Source organism: Sciurus vulgaris (genome assembly GCF_902686455.1).
Source record: "Sciurus vulgaris genome assembly, chromosome: 11".
Classification (NCBI taxonomy): Eukaryota; Metazoa; Chordata; class Mammalia; order Rodentia; family Sciuridae; genus Sciurus; species Sciurus vulgaris.
Genome location: NC_136472.1, coordinates 19,932,002 through 19,952,974, shown reverse-complemented (window position 1 = coordinate 19,952,974; position 20,973 = coordinate 19,932,002). Strand labels below are relative to the sequence as shown.

The following is a 20,973-nucleotide window of genomic DNA, read 5'->3' as shown; positions in this document are numbered from 1 at the left end:
TTTTGCCAAAGATAAGGAAGAGTTGTATTTGAAGAATTTTGTAGGAAAGCATCATATTCAAATCTTCATTTAAAAATGATATACTACTAAGTCAAGTACTGAGGTTGAGAACCCAAGTGTTAGATGACTTATTAAGAAGTCATATCTGGAAGTTACCCAAAGATTAATGTTATATTGGCTTTGAATATCTCATAAACATACACAGCACCATGAAATATTTTGCTCAAAATATTCCATAACTTAGCAGAACTCACCATAATAGAAATCCATTCTCTTTTGCAAATAGATCATCTCACACTTGCCCCTTCTCCTCATTAATGAAATCATGCAGCTGAACAATAATGTGACTGAGTTCATCCTACTTGGGTTGACACAAGATCCATTTAGGAAGAAAATAGTGTTTGTCACATTTTTGCTTTTCTATTTGGGGGTGTTGGTGGGTAACCTGCTGATTATCACCATCATCAAGACCAGTCGGGCACTCGGCAGTCCAATGTACTTCTTCCTTTTCCATTTTTCCTTATCTGACACCTGCTTCTCTACTTCCATAGCTCCTAGAACAATTGTGGATGCCCATTTGAAGAAGACCACTATTTCTTTCAGTGAGTGCATAATCCAAGTCTTCTTGTTGCATTTCTTTGGCAGCCTGGAGATCTTCATCCTTATCCTTATGGCTGTTGACCACTATGTGGCCATCTGTAAGCCCCTGCACTACATGACCATCATGAGCCGCCGGGTCTGAAGTGTGTTGGTGGCTGCGGCCTGGGTGGGGTCCTGTGTATATTCTTTAGTTCAGATTTTTCTTGCCTTGTGTTTGCCTTTCTGTGGTCCCAATGAAATCGATCACTACTTCTGTGACTTGGAACCCTTGTTGAAGCTCACCTGTACAGACACATATGTGACCAACCTACACCTGGTGTCCAACAGTGGGGCCATTTGTACAGTGAATTTTATCATGCTGATGTTCTCCTACATCATCATCTTGCATTCTCTGAGAAATCACAGTGCAGAAGGGAGGAGAAAAGCCCTCTCCACCTGCATCTCTCACATTCTCATGGTCATCTTGTTCTTTGTCCCTTGCATATTTATATACACAACACCTGCAACCACCTTCCCCATGGATAAGATGATAGCTGTGTGGTTTTCAAGATGACGGCCTAGAGGGTGGCTGCATTTCAGGTTGCTCCAGGACTCAGGATTCAAAAGAGGAGATATTGAGAGACTTGGGACAAACTCAAAGCACCCGGGTGAGTCTCTCCTGTTGGGGAGGCGTCCCAGATGGGGCAATAGTCCCAGAATGCAGGGAACTTTGTGAAGTAGAGCTGCCTGGTGAGACACCCCTCCCCTCGCTGGAGCAGTGAACTCGGACAACTGGGAGCGTCGTAGAGGAGGCCGCTCAGCACAGCACTGGGACTAGGAGCAACCACTGGGGCTCTGGGCAGCTGCCCAGAGGAGGAGCGGCGAGGAGAGGTTTTTGGACACAGAGCAACCACTCCTGAACACTGGGGACCTGCCTGCCCGGAGGAAGGGGAGGAGGAGTGTGGCCGCTTGGATTCCTTGTGACTATACTAGAGCTACAGGCGGTTGCCAGAGGAGAAGCAGTGCGGCAAGTTGTTTGGACTCAGAGTGACTGCTTCTGAACACTAGGGCCTGCCCTGAGGAGGAGGAGGAGGAGCATGGCTGCTTGGATTCGGAGTGACTGCACCAGAGCTACAGGCAGTTGTCAGAGGAGGAGCTGCATGGCGAGCTGTTTGGACTCAGAGCGACAGCTTCTGAACACCAGGGCCTGCTCTGAGGAGTAGACGGAGGAGGAGGAGGAGGAGTGTGGCAGGTCGTTTGGACTCGCAGTGACTGCATTAGAGCTCCAGGCGGCTGCTCAGATGAGGAGGTGAGTGGTGAGTTGTTTGGACTCAAAGCGACCACTCCTGAACACCAGGGGGTTGACTGGAGGAGAGAAGCATGGTGGGTTGCTTCCTCTCAAGTGGCTGCACCAGAGCTCTGGGTGGCTGCCCGGAGGAGGCATGCAGTGGGTCACATGGATTCAAATGACTCAGAGTGACTCAGAGTGAATGCTCCTGAACACCCGGGGGGTTACTTGGAGGAGGAGGCGGAACAGGGCGGGTCACTTGGACTCGGAGTGACTGCCCAGGGCTACGGGTGGTTGGCGGGAGGAGGAGGCACACAGTGAGTTTCTTGGACTCCTAGTGACCGCACCAGAACACTGGGCAGCTGTCTGGAGGAAGAGGCGTGCGGCGGGTCTCTGGGACTCAGAGCAATTGTACGGGGACTCAGAGCAATTGTACGGGGACTCAGAGCAATTGTACGGGGCCCCAGGTGGCTGCTCAGAGGAGGGGCCGCATAGCCAGGCGATTAAGTGCAGACCTGGGTCCCAGGACCTAGGAGGCTTCTTGGTGGAAGAGCCGCACAGAGACATGCTTACGGGTGGAGCGAAGTTCCAGGACTGCGGGCAGATTCTCTGAGGAGGGGCAGCCTAAGGAGATTCATCTGCGAAGGGTGAGGCTCCCAGGCCCAGGAGGTAGGGCCAGGACCCTGAGAACTTTGCAGAGGAAGGCAGCCCAGCCCAGGTGGTAGCTGTAAATTGAGGGGAACCTCTAGGAGGGAAACTGACCAGCGAGACATCCCCACCAAGTGAATCTTCCCTGCCTGGTGAGGTTTACCCACAAGGATGGTAAAACCAGAGACACAGGCCCAAACAGGCCTTGCCTCAGCCCACAACCTAGTTCCCCTTTGGATGACCATTGGTCAACAAGTGGAGGCACCTCTGCCCACTAGAAGGGAATATACCCCACATGAAGGCCACCATTCCTAGAGAGGAAGCTTCCTTGTGGAGCACCGCATTATCAACTTCCTCCAAGACTTCAGCCTACTGAAGGCTAAGGGGTGATATATATATAGAAATCTTCAGGGACATTGTAAGTCAATAGAGGAAATCTGCAATATCTCAGCAGTCCACTGATACCTGAACAATATGAGAAAACAAGGAAAGAAAATGCCGCAAACAAATCTAGATATTACATCAATAAAACCCAATGACAGCATGGCAGATGAAATGACAGAAAAGGAGTTCAAAATGTACATAATTAAAATGATCAGGGAAGTGAACGATGAGATGAAGAGCAAATGCATGCACTGAATAATGAGATAAAAGAACAAATGCAGGCAGTGAATGATCAATCGACAGTTAAAAGAGCAAATACAGGAAGCAAAAGATCATTTCAATAAAGAGTTAGAGATGTTGAAAAAAAAACAAACAGAAATCCTTGACATGAAGGAAACAATAAACCTAATGAAGAACTACATAGAAAGCATATCCACTAGGATAGAACACCTGGAAGACAGAACCTCAGACATTGAAGACAAAATGTTTAACCTTGAAAACAAAGTTGAGCAAACAGAGAAGGTGGTAAGAAATCATGAACAGAATCTACAAGAATTATGGGATATCATGAAAAGGCCAAATTTAAGAATTATTGGGATTGAGGAAGGCTTAGAGAAACAAACCAAAGGAATGAACAATCTAGTCAATGAAATAATATCAGAAAATTTCCCAAATCTGAAGAATGAAATGGAAAATCAAGTTCAAGAGGCTTATAGGACTCCAAATACATAAAATTACAACAGACCCAAAACAAGGCACATTATAATGAAAATACCTAACATACAAAATAAAGACAGAATTTTAAAGGCTGTGAGAGAAAAGAACCAAATTACATTCAGGTGGAAACCAATACAGTTATCAGCAGATTTTTCAATCCAGACCCTAAAAGCTAGAAGGGCCTGGAACAACATTTTTCAAGCCCTGAAAGAAAATGGATGCCAACCAAGAATCTTGTACCCAGCAAAACTTACCTTCAAATTTGACGATGAAATAAAATGCTTCCATGATAAACAAAAGATAAAAGAATTTACAAAAAGAAAGCAAGCACTACAGAACATTCTCAGCAAAATATTCCATGAGGAAGAGATGAAAAACAAAGAAGCAAATCAGCAAAGGGAGGAATTATCCTAAAGGAATTGTCAAATAAGGAGGAACCAAGTCATGTCAAATAAATAAATAAATAAATAAATAAAATTTAAAAAATGAACCAAATGACAGGGAAACCAAATCATATCTCAATAATAACCCTTAATGTTAATGGCCTTAATTCATCAATCAAAAGACATAGACTGGCAGATTGGATTTAAAAGAAAGATCCAACAATATGTTGCCTAGAAGAGATGTACCTCATAGAAAAAGATACCCATAGACTAAAGGTGAAAGGATCGGAAAAAGCACACCATGCACATGGACTCAGCAAAAAAGCTGGAGTATCCATCCTCATTTCAGATAATGTGGACTTCAAGCAAAGTTAGTCAGAAGGGATAAAGAAGGTCATTTCATACTGCTTAAGGGAAGCATAAATCAGCAAAATATAACAATCATTAACATCTATGCCCCAAACAGTGGCTCATCCATGTATGTCACACAAATTATTCTCAATTTCAGAAACCAAATAGACCAGAACACAATAATACTAGGTTATTTTTAACATGCCTCTCTCACCACTGGACAGATCTTCCAAACAAAAATTGAACAAAGAAACCATAGATCACAATAACAATCAATAATTTAGACTTAATGGACTTTTATAGAATATACCATCCAACCAAGAGCGAATACACTTTCTTCTCAGCAGCACATGGATCCTTCTCTAAAATAGACTATATATTATGTCACAAAGCTAATGTTAGGAAATACAAGAAGATAGAGACACTACCTTGTATTCTATCAGATCATAATGTACTGAAGTTAGAAATAAATGAAAGAGTAAAAAACAGAAACTATTCCAACATCTGGAGATTAAACAAGATGCTATTATATGATGAATGGATAACAGAAGATATTAGGAAGGAAATTAAAAAATTCTTAGAAGTAAATGAGAACAAAGAAACATCATATCAAAATCTCTGGGACACTATGAAAGCAGTACCTGGAGGGAAATTTATTTCATGGAGCGCATTTAATAAAAGAAGTAAAACTCAACAAATAAACGACCTAACACTATAGCTCAAAGCCCTAGAAAAAGAAGAACAGAACAGCACCAAAAGTAGTAGAAGACAGGAAATAGTTAAACTCAGAGCTGAAATCAATGAAATTGAAATAAAAGAAACAATACAAAAAATTGACAAAATAAATAGTTGGTTCTTCGAAAAAATAAACAAAATTGATAAACCTTTAGCCACACTAACAAAGAGAAGAAGAGAGAAAACCCAAATCACTAAAATTCGGAATGAACAAGGAAATATCACAACAGACACGAGTGAAATACAAAACATAATTAGAAGCTATTTTCAAAATCTATACTCCAACAAAATAGAAAATCTCAAAGTCATCAACATCAAATTGCCTAAACTGAACGAGGAGGACATAAACAATTTAAATAGACCAATTTCAAGTAATGAAATAGAAGTCATCAAAGGCCAACCTACAAAGAAAAGTTCGGGACCTGACGGGTTCTCAGCCGAGTTCTACAAAACCTTTAAAGAAGAGCTCATTCCAATACTTCTCAATGTATTCCATGAAATAGAACAGGAGGGAACCCTCCCAAACACATTCTATGAAGCCAATATTACCCTGATACCCAAACCAGACCGAGACACATCGAGGAAAGAAAATTTCAGACCAATATCGTTAATGAACATTGAAGCAAAAATTGTCAACAAAATTTTAGCAAATCGCATACAAAAATATATTAAAAAGATAGTGCACCGCGATCAAGTGGGTTTTATCCCAGGGATGCAAGGTTCAACATGCGGAAATCAATAAATGTAATTCACCATATCAATAGACTTAAAGTCAAGAATCACATGATTATTTCAAATAATTATTGAAATAATAGATGCAGAAAAAGCATTTGATAAAATACAGCACCCCTTCTTGCTCAAAACACTAGAAAAAATAGGGATAGTGGGAACATTCCTTAACATTGTAAAAGCCATTTATGCTCAGCCCATGACTAATATCATTCTAAATGGTGAAAAACTGAAAGCATCCCCCCTAAAAACTGGAACAAGGCAGGGATTCCCTCGTTCACCACTTCTTTTCAACATGGTTCCTGAGACTCTAGCCAGAACAATTAGACAATCCAAAGAAATTAAAGGGATACGAATTGGAAAAGAAGAACTCAAACTATCCGTGTTCGCTGATGACATGATTATATATTTAGAGGAACATGGAAATTCCACCAGAAAACTCTTAGAACTCATAAGTGAATTCAGTAAAGTAGCAGGTTACAAGATCAATGCTCATAAATCCAATGCATTTTTATACCTAAGTGATGAATCTTCAGAAAGAGAAATTATGAAATCTACCCCATTCACAATAGCCGTAAAAAAAATAAAATACTTGGGAATCAATCTCACAAAAGAGGTGAAAGACCTCTACAATGAGAACTACAGAACACTAAAGAAAGAAATTAAAGAACACCTTAGAAGATGGAAAGATCTCCCATGTTCTTGGATAGGAAGAATTAATGTTGTCAAAATGGCCACATTACCTAAAGTATTATGCAAATTCAATGCAATTCCAAGTAAAATCCCAATGATGTACCTTACAGAAATAGAGCAAGAAATTATGAAACTCATCTGGAAGAATAAGAAACCCAGAATAGCTAAAGCAATCCTTAGCAGGAAGAGTGAAACAGAGGGAATTGCAATACCAGATCTTCAACTCTACTACAAAGCAATAGTAACAAAAATGGCATGGTATTGGTACCAAAATAGAAAGGTAGATCAATGGTACAGAATAGAGAACACGGACACAAACCCAAATAAATACAATTTTCTCATACTAGACAAAGGGGCCAAAAATATGCAATGAAGAAAAGATAGTCTCTTCAACAAATGGTGCTGGGAGAATTGGAAATCCATATGCAGCAGAATGAAACTAAACCCATATCTCTCATCATGCACAAAACTAAACTCAAAATGGATTAAGGACCTCAGAATCAGACCAGAGACCCTGCAGATTATAGAAGAAACAGTAGGTCCAGATCTTCAACATGTCGACTTAGTACCAGACTTCCTTAACAGGACTCCCATAGCACAAGAAATAAAAGCAAGAATCAATAACTGGGATAGATTCAAACTAAAAAGCTTTCTCTCAGCAAAGGAAACTATCAGCAATGTGAAGAAAGTGCCTCCAGAGTGGGAGAAAATCTTTGACAATCATACTTCAGATAGAGCACTAATCTCCAGAATCTATAAAGAACTCAAAAAACTCTACACCAAGAATACAAACAATGCAATCGACAAATGGGCTAAGGAAATGAACAGACACTTCACAGAAGAAGATCTACAAGCAATCAAGAAAGATATGGAAAAATGTTCAACATCTCTAATAATAAGAGAAATTCAAATCAAAACCACACTAAGATTCCATCTCACCCCAATTACAATGGTGATTATCAAGAATACAAGCAGCAATAGGTGTTGGAGAGGATGTGGGGAAAAAGGTACACTCATACATTGCTGGTGGGGCTGCAAATTAGTACAGCCCCTCTGGAAAGCAGTGTGGAGATTCCTTAGAAAGCTTGGAATGGAACCACCATTTGACCCATCTATCCCACTCCTTGGCCTATACCCAAAGGACTTAAAATCAGCATACTACAGAGATACAGCCACATCAATATTCATAGCTGCTCAATTCACAATAGCCAGCCTGTGGAACCAACCTAGATGTCCTTCAATTGATGAATGGATATAGAAATTGTGGTATATATATACAATGGAATATTACTCAGCCATAAAGAATGATAAAATTATGGCATTTGCAGGTAAATGGATGAAATTGGAGAATATCATGCTAAGTGAGATAAGCCAATCTCAAAAGCCAAAGGAGGAATGATATAGCTAATAAGTGGATGATGACACATAATGTGGGGGAGGGAAGGGTTAGTGTTAGGGTTAGAGTTAGGGTTAGGGAGGGGGGCAAGAATGGAGGAAGGAAGGACTGTATAGAGGGAAAAGAGGAGTGGGAGGGGTGGGGGGTAGGGAAAAAATAACAGAATGAATCAAACAACATTACTCTATGTAAGTTTATGATTACAGAAATGGCATGCCTTTATGCCATGTACAAACAAAGAAACAATATGTATCCCATTTGTTTACAATAAAAAAAAACCTGGAGCATCAAGAAAAAAGAAAAGATGATAGCTGTGTTTTTATTCCATCAGAACACCTTTGCTGAACCCTCTGATTTACACACTGAGAAATGCAAAAGTGAAAAATGCCATGAGGAAGTTGTAGAGCAAAAAACTGGTCTCAGATGACCAGTTTTAATCCTTGTTTGTGTTAAAATAGAAGAAGTAAATCAAAAAATTTATCTTCTATTTGCAGATTTAACAGAATAGTCCCTAGGGGAATGAGAATTCTTTCAGGAAATGACATGTGTATGTGTACACTGACTACTTTAAATGGACTCTGTGTAGAAAAGGAGACAGGATGAGTTGCAAACAAGTATTCAGGGGTTGCTACATTAAATGTTCACCTCTGTGTCTCTTATTTGCCTATTATCTCTTGTAGAATTTATCTAGTGTTTTTCTTGCCTTTTTTCACATTGGTGCCTGGTGTTCTCTGCTAGTAATGTTGTTCCACATGCTCAAATCCACAGAGGGGCACGTTCTCTCTCTACCAAATAGCCTTATTTGTTTGATATTTCAACCTCTTATATCTGATTATGTACCTTAACTTATTTGTTCTTCCTGACTCAGCAGAATGTACCATGTGCAGCAATTGGAAAAGCATCCTGTTATCATGGATTATAGACAATCTAGGTACTCCCCAAACCGATACTTGAAAATATATATACTTTGGACTCTTATCATGTGTTTACATAGAAACTTCAAGAACAGTGACAGAATATGGGCAGAAATTTTACCCTTCCAAAGGAGTATTTTGATCTTAGGGAGACTTTGTTGTTTTCTTTTCTTTGGCTAATAAAGTTATTCTTTTTTTCTAAAATATACTTTGTGCTCCTAATTTGAGTTCTTCTAATTTGAGGGAGTGGTTATCAAAATTGCTTAAAAATTTACAGTTATGGAAATGTGCTCATAATATGGTATTATGACAATTGTGGCACTGATGGCACAAATGAAAAATGGTATATTTACATGTAATAAAAGCAAAGAATATAAGCAGTTGAGTCAGATGTACTACTGCACCCCTGTAATCCCAGTGACTCAGGAGACTGAGACAGGATGATCACAATTTCAAGGACAGGCTTTCATTTTAGTGAGAACCTGTCTCAAAAATTTAAAAAGGACTGTATTGTAACTCAGTGGTAGCACACCTCTTAATTCAACACCCAGTTTTGCAAAGTAAAAACTATATATATAAACAGTTGATGGTAATTAATTTTGAAATATGAAGAGATTTCATCAAAGTACGAAATACCAAAGAGAGAATTCTCAAGTTATTTTTTAACATATATTTACTGTAAGTGTATGAACTATGAATTTTCCCATAGGAAAAGGCAGAACTGAGGAGACTAACAAAACAAAAAGTGGTTTCCAGGGGTTCAGGAGGAGAAGAAAAGTGATCAAGTGAAGCGTGCAGCATTTTCAGAAGAGTGAACTATTCTGTATGGTGCTGTAATGATAGATGCTCGATAAAACCTGTGTCATAAACTCAACCATACAAAGAGTAAAGAGTAACATAATCTGTGAATTTCAGTAAGCATTTATTAATATTGGTTCAACGTCTGCAACAAATGTTCCATATCAATGCAAGAGGCGTTGACAGGGAACTGTAAGGGGCAGAGTGCAGGTATTAAGGATTCTTTGTTCTTTCTGTGAAATTTTCATGTGACCCTAAAACTGCTTTAAAAATAAAGTACAGTTTTAAAAGTTATACTCACAACAGAAAACCCAACTTCCCATCATAGTATTTTAAAATGCATTATTGGAAATTTTTTTCCGAAATTTTGGTATAAGTACATCTTTTATTAACATATTGATGCCCTTGAACCACCCAAAATTTTCACTACAGTGCAAAGCAAATGATGCAAATGCCATTATTAAATGCACAATACTATAATTTCTGTGCACCATTTTTTAATATTGAGAAGTATTAAATATTCATAAGTATTGAATAATTTGCATTAAAATAATTTGATTACTTTCCAGGGGAAGATTTTAGTATGTTCAAATTTAGTTATCTAAAAAGTTCCCTTACTATGATGACTGTCTATTTTGCTTTTCTCTGTCTCAATGAATATAGATGAGTATGATTTTGTAAGTAGTTGAAGACATCAATTATAAAATATAACACAAGAACCTTGGCGTGTATATAACTATATAGAGACTGCCAGATATAAAAATCAAAGACTAGCCTAGTTGAGAAAAAGATACTTAAAGAATTGTTTCTTCGCAATTAATAGAACAAGATCAAAAATCATCAAGTGAACAGAAGGCAACACCATTGACTATTTGACACCTATAGAATGCTCAATTTAACAACATCAGAGTAACACTATTTTCATCTGTCTTCAAAATGTAAACTGGATAGATTATGAGATGAGACATAACATTAGTGGGTGGATTTTAAGGAGTTTAAAATCGTAGACAATATACTCTCCAATTGCAGGGTAAATAAACTAGAAATCAATGACAAAAGGATAGCAGGGAGTTCCAAAGTTTTGGAATAAAGACACTCCTAAATACCCTTCAGAACAAAGAGAAACTCAATTTTAAAAACAATACACTTAATGAAAATGGAAATACAGTATATCAAAACTTGTTGGCCAGAGCCAAATAGGTTTAAGAATATATATATTTTTTATGCTAGGAATTAAACCCAAGGCTTCACACATGCTAGGCAAGCTCTCTACCACTGATCTACAACCCCAATCCCAAGAAGAAAATTTATACTTTAAATACATACATTTGAAAGAAGAAATTTCTGGAATAAATAATAATCAGATAGTATAACCAGCAGTACTGGACAATTCAAAGGAAAGGATCAGTTAAATATTAATAAAAAATATGCAACTCAGTGAAATCCTGACTCTAAATAAAATACAAAGTAGGGCTGGGAATGTGGTTCAGTAGTCAAGTGTCCCTGCATTCAATCCCCAGTACCAAAACAAACAAAGTATATACACGGAAATAAAATATATTTTTTTTAAATTTCAGAGAAAAAAATTATTAACAAATAAACTGTGACTCAATAAATGACAAGTAGAACTATATCAAATGACCTAACCTTATCAAAAGTAGATTCCTATGAGAGAGAGAGAGAGAGAAAGAGAGAGAGAGAGAGAGAGAGAGACAGAGAGACAGAGAGACAGAGAGAGAAAATAGTGCAGAAAATATATTTGAAGGAATGTTTACAATATATCCTTGTTTGATTATAAATATCAGTGGTCAAAAAGAAAGAAAATAAGAGATTACTCAGAAAACTTGAAATGGAACTACCATTTGAGTCACTCCTAGGTTTATACACAAAGGGCTTAAAATCAGCATACTACACTGAGGCAGCCACATCAATGTTTATAGCAGCTCAATTCATAACAGTTAAACTATGGAACCAATCTAGGTACCCTTCAGCAGATGAATGGATAAAGAAAATGTGGTGTATATACAGAATGGGATTACTCAGTCTTATGGAAGAATGAAATTATGGTATTTACCCATGAATGAATAGAGCTGGAAAATATCATGCTAAGTGAAATAGCCAATCCCAAAGAACCAAAGGCTGAGTGTTTTCTCTGGTAGGCAGATGCTACTTCACAATAACAGGAAAGCAGGGTGGCTAGGAAAGAAAAGAGCTACTCTGGATAAGGTAGAGGGGAGTGAAGGGAAGAAATGGGCCAGAGGGGTAGGAAGGATAGTAGAATGAATCAGACATTATTACCCTATGTACATGCATTATTATAGCAGCAGTTTAATTCTACAAAATGTACAACCAGATGACCAGTTATAGTCATTTTTATGTATGATATGTCAAAATGCATTCCATGTATAACTAATTATAAAAAATTTTGTACATGACATTGAGAAACTGGAAATCTAAGTAAAAGGACTAATCTTAAAATTAGGCCAAGAAAAATTCATATTGTATTATATTATATACAAAGGAACAAAGATAATAATGATGGCTTACTTCTATTAGAAACTGGGGAGATGATATTCAAAAGAAAAGCACATTTAACATAAGGAAAAAAACAATGTCAATACAGAATTCTGTATTAATTAAAGACAGCCTGCAAAACTAGCTACAATGACCTTACCTACTAATCAAAAGCAGAGACACATGACCAAAGAACTATACAGTTTGGAATAGAAGACACACCAGATGGAAATTCAGAACTCCAGGAAAAAATAGAGAGAACTAAAATATGTAACTACTCAGTACTTTTCTTCCTGAATTTTTTATATACAGTTCACCACTTAAAGTTCAAAAGTAAAGAATGGTTTGTAAATTTTAAATCACACATGACAAACAAATATGTCAATAAAAGCATAAATTCCAAGTACAAATGGAATTATACCTTTTAAATTTCTTATATTACATATTGAGTAGTTTTCATTTAATTCAATATAAAATTTAATAATTCTAAATATAACATATTTTAAACAAAATGTACTTAATTCTTAACATTATGTTATTTATTAACCATCACAATAATATTTTATTATAATCTCAACGTCTATAAAATTCCAAAAGAACAGTAAAGACAGGTGCCATTTTAAAGCCAAAGTACTCTGGTATCTAGCTCAGCTTGTAAGGAGCTGGGCATCCCCATTCTATTTTTTTATTTATTTATTTTTCTGAAATTTTTTTTATTGATTACATATATTTTTAAATTTATTTTTATTGTAAACAAATGGGATACATGTTGTTTCTGTTTGTACATGGAGTAACAGTATACCATTTTCATATTCATAAATTTACATAGAGTAAGGATTTTTGAATCATTCCGTTATATATTTTCCTTCCCCCCACACCTCCCACCTGGCTTTTTCCTCTATACAGTCCCTCATTCCTCCATTCTTGCCCGCCCACCCCCCATTATGTGTCATCATCCGCTTATCACTGAGATCATTCGCCTTTTGGATTTTTGAGATTGGCTTATCTCACTTAACATGATATTCTCCAATTTCATCCATTTGCCTGCAAATGCCATAATTTTTATTATTCTTTATAGATGAGTAATATTCCATTGTATATATATACCACAGTTTCTTTATCCATTCATCAATTGAAGGGCATCTAGGTTGGTTCCACAGGCTGGCTATTTTAAATTGAGCAGCTATGAACATTGATGTGGCTGTATCTCTGTAGTATGCTGATTTTAAGTCCTTTGGGGATAGGCCAAGGAGTGGGAGAGCTGGGTCAAATGGTAGGTCCATTCCAAGTTTTCTAAGGAATCTCCATACTGCTTTCCATAGTGGCTGCACTAATTTGCAACCCCATCAGCAATGTATGAGTGTACCTTTTTCCCCACATCCTCTCCATCACCTATTGTTGCTTATATTCTTGATAATCACCATTTTAATTGGGGTGAGATGGAATCTTAGTGTAGTTTTGATTTGCATTTCTCTTATTACTAAAGATGGTGAACATTTTTTCATATGTTTGTGGATTGCTTGTAGATATTCTTCTCTGAAGTATCTATTCATATCCTTAGTCCATTTGTTGATTGGGTTATTTGTATCCTTGGTGTAGAGTTTTTGAGTTCTTTATATATTCTGGAAATTAGTGTTCTATCTGAAGTATGAGTGGCAAAGATATTCTCGCACTCTGTAGGCTCTCTCTTTGCATTGCTGATTGTTTCCTTTGCTGAGAGAAAGCTATTTAGTTTGACTCTATCCCAGTTATTGATTCTTGCTTTTATTTCTGGTGCTATGGGAGTCCTGTTAAGGGAGTCTGATCCTAAGCCAACAAGTTGAAGATTTTGGACCTACTTTTTCTTTGATAAGATGCAGGGACTCTGGTCTAATTTCAAGGTCCTTGATCCATTGCGAGCTGATTTTTGTGGAGGGTGAGAGATAGGGGTTTAGTTTCATTCTGTTGCATATGGATTTCAAGTTTTCCCAGCACCATTTGTTGAAAAAGTGCTCTTTTCTCCATTGCACATTATTGTCACCTTTGTCTAGTATTAGAAAATTGTATTTATTTGGGTTTGTGTACGTGTCTGCTATTCTGTTCCATTGATCGACCTGTCTATTTTGGTGCCAATACCATGCTGTTTTGGTTACTATTGCTTTGTAGTATAGTTGAAGTTCTAGTATTGTGATACCCCTGTTTCATTCTTCCTGCTAAGGATTGCTTTAGTTATTCTGGGTTTCTTTTTCTTCCAGACTAATTTCATGACTGCTTGCTCTATTTCTGTAAGGTACGTCATTGGGATTTTAATTGGAATTGCATTGAATCTGTATAACACTTTTGGTAGTATGACCATTTTGGCAATATTAATTCTGCCTATTCAAGAACATGGGAGATCTTTCCATCTTCTAAGGTCTTCCTCAATTTCTTTCTTCAATATTTTGTAGTTTTCATTGTAGAGATCTTTTACCTCTTTGGTTAGATTGATTCCCAAGTATTTTATTTATTTATTTTTTTTTTTTTGAGGCTCTTGAAAATGGGGTTCTTTTTCTCATTTCTCTTTCAGCTGTTTTGTAGCTTGCATATAAAAATGCTTTAGATTTATGTGTGTTGATTTTATAGCCTGCTATTTTGCTGAATTCATTGATGAGGTCTAGAAGTTTTCTGGAAGAGGTTTTTGGATCCTCTAAATGTAGAATCATGTCATCAGCAAATAGTGACAGCTTAAGTTCCTCTTTTCCTTTTCATATCCCTTTAATTTCTTTAGTCTGCCTAATTGCTCTGGCTAGATTTTCAAGGACAATGTTGAATAGAAGTGGTGAAAGAGGGCATCTTTGTCTTATTCCCATTTTTAAAGGGAATGGTTTCAGTTTTTCTCCATTAAGAATGATGTTGGCCATGGGCTTAGCATAAATAGCCTTTAAAATGTTCATTTATGTTCCTACTATCCTTATTTTTTCTAGTGTTTTGAGCATGAAGTGGTGTTGTATTTTGTTGAACACTTTTTCTGCATCAATTAAAATAACCATATGATTCTTATCTTGAAGTCTATTGACATGATGGATTATGTTTTTAATTAACAAATGTTGAACCATCCTTGCATTCCAGGGATGAACCCCACTTGATCTAGGAGCACAATTTTCTTATTATGTTTTTGGATACGGTTTGCCAATATTTTGTTAAGGATCTTTGCATCTAAATTCATCAAGGATATTGGTATAAAATTTTCTTTCCTTGATGTGTCTTTTCCTGGTTTGGCTATGAGAGTGATATTAGCTTCATAAAATGAGTTTGGTAGGATACCCTCCTTTTCTATTTCCTGGAATACTTTGAGAAGTATTGGAATGAGTTCTTCTTTGAAGGTCTTGTAGAACTCGGCTGAGAATTCGTCTGGTCCTGGGTTTTTCTTGGATGGTAGATTGTTAATGGCTTCTTCTATTTCATTGCTTGATATTGATCTGTTTCAATTGTGTATGTCCTCCTGGTTCAGTTTGGGAGGAGCATATGTTTCTAGAAATTTGTCAATGTCTTGGGTAGTTTCTATTTTGTTGAAATACAGATTTTCAAAGTAGCTTCTCATTATGTTCTGTATCTCAGTGGTGTCTGTCGTGATATTTCCTTTTGCATCATGTATTTTAGTAATTTGAGTCTTCTCTCTCCTTCTCTTTGTTAGTGTGGCTAAGGGTTTGTGTATTTTGTTTACTTTCTCAAAGAACCAACTTTTTGTTTTGTCAATTTTTTGAATAGTTTCTTTTGTTTCAGTTTCATTGATTTCAGCTCTGATTTTAATTATTTCCTATCTTCTACTTCTTTTACTGTTATTCTGTTCTTCTTTTTCTAGGGCTTTGAGCTGTAATGTTAGGTCATGTAGTTGTTGACTTTTCATTCTTTTCTGCAATGCGCTCAATGCAATGAATTTTCCTCTTAGTACCGCTTTCATTAAGTCCAAGAGATTTTGATATGTTGTATCATCATTCTCATTGACCTCTAAGATTTTTTAATCTCCTCCCTGATGTTTTTTGTTATCCATGTTTCATTCAATAGCATATTATTTAGTCTCCAGGTATTGGAGTAATTTCTGTTTTTATTTTGTCATTGATTTCTACTCTCAGTCCATTATGATCTGATAGAACACAAGGCGGTATCTCTATTTTTTTGCATTTCCTAAGGGATGCTTTGTGGCATAAAATATGGTCTATTTTTGGGAAGGTTCCATGTGCTGCTGAGAAAAAAGTGAGTCCTCTCGTTGATGGATGGAATATTCTGTATATGTCTACTAAGTCTAGGTTAATGATTGTGTTATTGAGTTCTATGGTTTCTTTGGTTGGATTTTGTTTGGAAGATCCATCTAGTGGTGACAGTGGTGCATTAAAGTCACCAAGAATTATTGTGTTGTGGTCTAGTGAAATTGAGAAGGATTTGTTTGATGTACAGGGATGAACGATTGTTTGGGGCATAAATATTTACTACCGTTATGTCTCTCTGATTTATGGTTCCCTTAAGCAGTATGAAATGTCCTTCTTTATCCCTCTGACTAACTTTGGCTTGCAGTCCACTTTATCTGATATAAGGATGGAAATCCCCGCTTTTTTACTGAGTCTATGTGCATGGTAGGTTTATTCTCATCCTTTCATCTTTAGTCTGTGGATTTTTTTTCCATGAGATGAGTCTCTTGCAGGTAGCATATTGTTGGGACTTTCTTTTTAATCCATTCTGCCCCTCTATGTGTTTTGTTTGATGAATTTAGGTCATTAACGTTCAGGGTTATTATTGAGAAATGATTTGTATTCCCAGTCATTTGGCTTATTTTTGGATTTTATGTTGGCTTGGTTTCTCCTTTGAGTGGTTTTTCTCTAGGGTAGTTCCTCCCTTTGCTGACCTACATTGTTGGTTTTCAATTCCTCCTCATGGAATGTTTGTTGAGAACATTCTGTAGTGCAGGCTTTCTATTTGTAAATTCTTTTAACTTTTGTTTATCATGGAAGGATTTTATTTCATCTTCAAATCTGAAGGTTAGTTTTGCTGGATATAGGATTCTTGGTTTGCAACCATGTTCTTTCAGAGCTTGAAATATGTTGGTCCAGGCCCTTCTAGCTTTTAGATCTGGGTTGAGAAGTCAGCTGCTATCTGTATTGGTGTCCCCCTATATGTAATCTGATGCTTTTCTCTCGCGGCCTTCAAAATCTTATCTTTATACTGAATGTTAGGCATGTGCACTATAATATGCCTTGGTGTGGATCTGTTGTGATTCTGTGCATTTGGTGTTCTGTAAGCCTCTTGTATTTGATTTTCCATTTCATTCTTCAGGTTTGGGGAATTTTCTGATATTATTTCATTGAATAGGTTGTTCATTCCTTTGGTTTGTATCTGTGTGCCTTCCTCAATCTTAATAATTCTTAAATTTGGTCTTTTCATGATGTCCCATAGTTCTTGGAGATTCTGTTCATGATTTCTTACCATCTCTGTTTGGGCAACTTTATTTTCAAGATTGAATATTTTGTCTTCATTGTCTGAGGTTCTGTCTTCCAAGTGGTCTAGTCTTTTGGTGATGCTTTCCATTGAGTTTTTAATTGGGTTTATTGTCTCCTTCATTTCAAGGATTTCCATTTTTTTTTTTTTTTTTAGAATCTCTATCTCTTTGTTGAAATGAACTTTTGCTTCCTGCAGATGCTCTTTCAGCTTATTGGTATTATCATGCATTGCCTGCATTTGCTCTCTTATCTCATCCTTTGCTTCCCGAATCATCTGAATCTTGTATAATCTGCAGTCCTTTTCTGACATTTCTTCTAACATACTGTCATTGGATTTTATTAATATAGAATCTAGATTTGTTTGGATCATTTTCTTTCCTTGTTTTTTCATGGTGTTCATGTATCTTCCCCTCTAGCAGTGCAGATCTAGGGTATTGAAGATTTCCCCTTATAGGCTTATAGTGGCCCTATAGGTTTCCAAAACCCTTTCTTTAAGGGGAGATCAATATTAGCAGTGCCCAAATCAGACACTATGCAATCCTAGACCAAATAGCCCCTATGGGGACAATAACAAAATTGTCTTAGTAAACAAAATGAGTTCAAATATTATCTTTGGTAAAATAAACAGGTTTGCAATAAGGTCTGCAGTTTCTAATGGAGGACAAAGAGGATGCAGAGGGATGTAGAATGTAGATGTTAATGAGATAAGAAAAGAATATGCAGAAGTTCTAGAAAATAGAAAGGGTGATAGTGTAATCAAAAGAAATTGGATGCTAGCATGCAAAAAAGGGAGAAAGAGACTCTGAGGGAACAGGTAATTAAAAGGAAAAGAGACCAAGAAAAGTAAAGAAATAAAACTTAATTTTTTTTAAAAAAAGGAGAAAAAAGAAAATCTAAAGTATAACAGTCATATATTAATGAAACCTCCCAGTGTTCAGTACCCTGATGCATGAGAGGTACTTGACAATGAGCTTCAAGCCTCCAGCAGGGGTCGCAGGATGGGTTTTGCCCCACCCAAAGATCAGAGCTATGGCTTCCAGGATTTTCCAAGATGGCTGCTCTGGCTTTGAATTGTGTTGGCAAATGTGGAGCTGCAGCTCAGGGGTGGACATGGTCAGCTGGAGGTCCTGGAGACAGGATGCGGTTGGTGAGGCAGGAGTCCTGGAAGTCCAGTGTGTTTGGTGTGGTTGTGGGATCCTGGAGGCCGGGTGCAATCAGTTAGGTCTGGGGTCCTGGTGATAGGGCATAGTCAGTTGGTCTGGGGGTCCTCGCGGCAGGGAGCAGTCAGTCGATGTGAGGGCCCCAGAGCAGGGAGTGATCAGTTGGGCTGAGGTATCCTGGAGACGGGGCTCAGGCAGTCTAGCCAGGGGTCTGATGGGGCCTGACTGTTGTCTGAAAATGGCGGCAACCATGTGTAATCAAATCTGCAGGTACTGTAACAGTGAACTTCCAGGCAACAGCAAGCACCTGGTGCTCCACTGTTGGTTGGCAATCAGTTTGCTGACTGTTGTTGGATGATCAGGAGGTGAGCCTTGTGGGTTGGGTGATGGATAGGTGTAAGGCAGGTGATGGACAGACGAGAGGCAGGCAAACGGCGGATGATAGATGCCTGACAGCAATCTGCACTCAAAAAAGGCCCCCATTCTATCTTAACAAAAGTAAATATATGAATAAGCTTAAAAGTCAATTCTTCTTGGATCCATAAGAGAAATAAGGTTACAAGTCACACTATTACTCTAAAATGGGAGAGAGTGAAATAAATGGAATCATAGGCTTCTGCTAGGGCAGAAGGCTCTGCATTAACAATGCTGTTGTAGGAAAGCATCAGTGGTTAACTGGGACATATTGGGAGGCTCAGAGTAGACAAGAGATGACCTTCAGGGGCATCCCCTGTGAGTTTTACCTGCTGAAACACTGAGGAGTTTCCACTTTAAGCATTTGAGGAAATTCCCTTGTCCTCCTGTCAGAAAGATGATAAAGGAACCAGTTTGAATACTGGAGTGAATTCTGTCTGCCTTGACAAGGTGTGCCTTCTGGAAAAATAAGCTAATAGGCTAACCTGCTGGGGTGTTATCAGAGCCAACTGATTGAGGGATGGAAACATCCAACTCCAGACCCCTCAGCCATCCACTCCAAATCAGAAGGGGGCTATGAAGCACTTGTGAACCACAGTCCATGAAACAGGCTCACTGCTACACTGAGACCTGTCATAAGGCTATAGTATGCTTCTCCTCCCTGGCAACTTAACCCACAGTGCTAAAGAGATATTTATATGCCTATAGAGAAAAATTTACACAGTGTAATAAAAAGTAAAAGCAAAGCAAAACAAAAACAAGAACACAGTTTAAAAGACAATGTAGACAGTAGAACCAGAACCAGATTGGCAGTGATGTTAGTATTTTCAAACCAGGAATCAAAACAAATATGATTAAAATGCTGAGGTCTTTTAGTCATTTCAAGCTCTTAGAACATAAGAATAATAGACTGCAGGGCTCAGATATTCATTTCCAAGAATTCTGAAGACTAAGAAAATTATTTTTAAGGTGTCAGTTTACTTGGTTCCTGGGAGGGACCTCTTGCTGGTTTTCAGATGTCCATCTTCTGCCATATCTTCTTATGGCAGAGGGCACAGAGGGAGGGAATTCAGGCTCCCTCCTCTCTTGTTGTTGGGGTACCAATCCCATGCTTGAGGACTCGGCCTTCACAACTGAATTGCTCTTTAAGCCTCCATCTTCTCATGGCATCCTGATGCGGTTAGGATTTCAACATGTGAGTTGTGAATTCATGACATTCCATCCATAGCAAGGTTCTCATGGATAAAGCACACAGACTTAAAGAATAGATGAGATATATAAGAAGGAATTGGCAGGCCTGGTATCTAGTTCCATGAAATTTTTTTTGAATCCTGGACACACTGAGATGGATCTATTGATTATATGCATAGTGGATGGACTTCAGTCTTTGTCCACAGGAGACATTCTGATCTATAGGTGATTCTAATAACTCAATTAGGCCTTGTTCTTCTAAAACTGAGATGAATCTGTGGACTCAGTGCCTATGGCTTGTCCTGGAGACTGATTCTCCAGATAGGATTGTAGGTCTGTGGTGACTGGTTTGGAGCCTGGGTCTACAGGGGTTATCCTGGAAATGTAGTTTATAGGAAACATTCTGTCTTTGGAATCTGCTGAAAAGAACTTGGACACTAGGTATTCTGGATTTGGCATAGATCCTAAATACCAAAGGATCTTGGACCATATACCATCCTGGAGCCTGAAACTGGTATGAGCTAGGCATGTAGACTGGGTACATATAGCCTAGAGCCAGTCTGATATTAGCCTGTTACCTGGACTTTGAAGATTGGCCTGAAGCCTAAGACCACTGAGGCTAGCATACA

The 20,973-nt window shown here is 37.9% G+C and overlaps 1 pseudogene across 1 annotated transcript in view; it reads left to right on the top strand.

The window, feature by feature from the left end:
* Nucleotides 1–325: 325 nt before the first annotated feature.
* LOC306639149 (olfactory receptor 4C16-like) overlaps nucleotides 326–20,973 on the top strand; it is a 469,263-nt pseudogene continuing 448,615 nt past the window's right edge. Inside the window, exon 1 of the transcript in view lies at nucleotides 326–1,137. The product of the transcript in view is annotated as an olfactory receptor 4C16-like (transcript). The remainder of the gene's footprint in view (nucleotides 1,138–20,973) is intronic.